Source organism: Clinocottus analis, unplaced genomic scaffold, assembly GCF_023055335.1.
Source record: "Clinocottus analis isolate CAN_PGR_092001 unplaced genomic scaffold, fCliAna1.0.p SCAF_4, whole genome shotgun sequence".
NCBI lineage: Eukaryota > Metazoa > Chordata > Actinopteri > Perciformes > Cottidae > Clinocottus > Clinocottus analis.
Genome location: NW_027176153.1, coordinates 16,764,919 through 16,768,251, shown reverse-complemented (window position 1 = coordinate 16,768,251; position 3,333 = coordinate 16,764,919).

The following is a 3,333-nucleotide window of genomic DNA, read 5'->3' as shown; positions in this document are numbered from 1 at the left end:
CTACTTTGTGTCATTTTGGATACACATCAAGGGGAATTGTACTGTAAACTCTCTTTGATGCCATTATGAGTTTGTTACATTTCATGAACTGTAACTACTTTGTGGCTGATCCCATGGGTGGATGTGACTGGTGAGGGTGTCTGTCCTCTCTGTCCCTCCACCCTTTTGTTGCACTTCTTTAATCAGCAGCAGAAGAAAGACATATTTTGGCCTGTCTGTCAGCAATGTCCAGCCGCGACGCCACTACAGCCGTAGCCCACGCTTTCCCACTCTGATGCAACTGCCAGATAAAAACCCCGCACATCAGAATGAGAAGCGGCGTCCACTCACATTCACTCTTTCGCGCCCCCGCCACCCACCTCCTTTCTTCCATTCCTTTTCCTTGCCCATTGTTCATTTCCGTTTCTAATTTTTCTGAAGTCGGTTCAAAAAACCCAGACTCTGATTAATTTCTCCCTCTTGATTTTTGTTTGCATTTTTTGTTTTGTTGGATGTTAATGAAGCTTATTTGAGTTGGCTTTTGTTTTGCACTGTGTTTCCTTAGCAAAAAGGAAATGAACTAAAATGTCGCTGTAACATAACTTGCACATCTGGAGACTGGTGACCCTCTGAGGAAGTGACGTATAAACCAGATACACGCAAACACACATACACACACATAAACGTACGTAAGTGTCTCAGGTATTTAGGTTTTATTGGGAGAACAACTAAAACTGCTCTCTGTGCGCACACACACAGCTTATAACAACACATATATCCCTCAACCTTGGATTCAGCTGGGGAAACACTAGGATAGCACCTCTCCCTGCAGAAAAATATAAAGGTCGATAGCAGTGCAATCAAAGTGTCCCAGCAGTCCCATTGGGTAACACACTCTATTGGACTGGATGTCGGGTATATCAGGGGCAAGGCGGGAGACTGCCAGCTTATAATGGGATGAGATATGCTATCTTTATTGTCAAAACATAAGAATGAAGGGGGGAAAAAGACACAGATTAGCTTTCCTGACAGTCGACCATTTGAAGTTTGTGCCAGAGCGCATTAAGGGCTGTTATTCCCTCGTTTGTATGCTTACAAATACCCAACCACTCACAGGAAAAGGCGAGACTTGCCCGCTAATCAACTGATAATGGGTCACACTGTCCGCTTGGCATAGCTGCCCTCCATCCTGCTTGCACACTCACGGCACACTTGCTTCACACAGTTGACGGCAGCAGGCCTTTGTTTCATTGGATGACTTTGGGTGAATGCCGTGACATGGATTTTTAGAAAGAAACGTCAATTTAAAAGAGTCCTACAGCATAGAGTATGTAATTTATACAATGTGTGTTATCTTGTTTGACCTTTGACCTGCTTGTATGGGGCCAGGAAGTTCCACCCTTCTCGGTCTATTGTCCATTTCGGTGCAGCATCGCCTCAACCTCAACTCACTGGTGCTCCTTCTGTAAAGGCAAAGCAACTTAAAACCTGGACTGTGTGTGGTATGCTACATGACGCATGCAGTGATAGGTGTGTGTTTAAAGGTATAGCATGGCCAGTACCTACAAACAAAGTTACAATACATAGGACAAGATTCGTCCAGTGTGTAGCCACATCAGAATGCACCACCCTGCCTCTTCCTACACTGATAACACGGTGAAAGACAGTGGAATGGGCTGAGTGGTGGTGGACAGAGAGGTGGAGAGGGGAGGGAGGTGGTCGGGTGTTGGTTCCTTGGCCTCCCCTCCCCATCTCAATGGCCTCCATCTGAGGAAGTGGATCCTACAGAGTGTCTATTCAGCTCCAAGAGACACTTGAGATGTCAAAGTCAGCATTGCTCCAAAACCAAATTGCTATTTTAAAATGATTGCGTCCTTTCAATAAATATATCCCCAATATCATTATTATCTGCATTTGTAGACGTCTTCCACCCCCCCCCTCCCTTTCCCCTCCCCCATTATTAGTGCTCTAGTCAGTTACTGAAAAAAGTGTGTGCTTAAATTGACCACGAGCAGGTGCTAACATAGGCGTTCATTTGGAAAGAACAAAGCAGGGTAGGCTAACCCAGGCAGGAAAGATCTTGCTGTCTACGCTGTGGCTGTGCAGGAAACGCAACCGTTCACCCGGCCATGTACTCCCATCCTGAAATGGGGGAGTGAAATGCTGAGACCCAGAAGGAGGCAGGGGGAGGCAGGAGGATGGGGGTACCAAAATAAAAATGAATAAGAGTGACTTTATTTCCATCTCCAACCTGCAGAGATGTTTGCTTCCTTCCTTTCCCTTTTATGTCAGATGGAAATCTCGTCTCGTGTACGGCTTTGAAGAGAAACATCGGTGTGGTTAATTGTAGATGTGAAAGTGTGTGTGTGTTGCTTTGTTTTTGATTAAGTCATTCCCTGCATTTGTCACGAAGGCTGATATCTCTCATCTGTGTTGCTTGGGCCAGAGTTAAGCCTTCTTCCATGTTTATCATAAGGACAGGAAGATGCAGCTTTGCCTTGCCACCCCTCCCTACAACATCCTGGGATCTTCTGAAAACGTCCCTAACAGGGATGCCTTTCCATGGTCACTGTGGAGCTCAGTGACCTCTGCTTCTTCATTACACACAAGCTCATTGTAAGTGCTGTTTTAGATCAGGCACAAAACGCAAAATGGGATGTTCACAGGTTCTCTTCTGGTAAAAATGTATCTATTCTCGTTGGATGAAAGTGCCTTGGTAGTTATTTAATCTTGTAGCATCCTTAAAATGCAATTGCATCAACTCAAGATATGCACTGGCAAAACAACTACGCATCTAAACCACCAGACATTGCACAGCCGCTCTGTTGTGAGTGGGCTAAAGATTATTTAAAACAAAGTCACTGTCAAGAAACTGACCACGAATCATTAAGTCCTCAAGTGTTCCAGGAAGCTGCAGATAGGACAGTGACACACTTCGACCTTTGAATTCGCCATTAATTTAAGCTTCCGTATGTGATTGCACACGTCAGATCCCTGAGACACAACGATGCCTTTCTTTTCTAACCCCTCTTTGGAAATTATCTGACACATTTTTATGACTCCCAGCTATTGTTCTGAGAAGGATAAAAATAATATGTTGATGTGGCCAGCGGGTGTTTCCAGTAGAGAGGTCTTGGGTGCACAGGGTTCAGGGGGGGTCAGGCTGGCTCCCCGAACACAGGAAGACAGCACTGTAAGTCCGAGTCAGGGGTGTCAAGGCTGGACACAAGTGTTCCCTCACCTTACCTTCAACTGTGTCTATTAATACCGTCAGCACAAGGTCATCGCAGTTGACCCATCCACTTTTGATGGGCGGGTTGAGCTGACAATAGCAAGGCCACGTTGGTTTAGTTA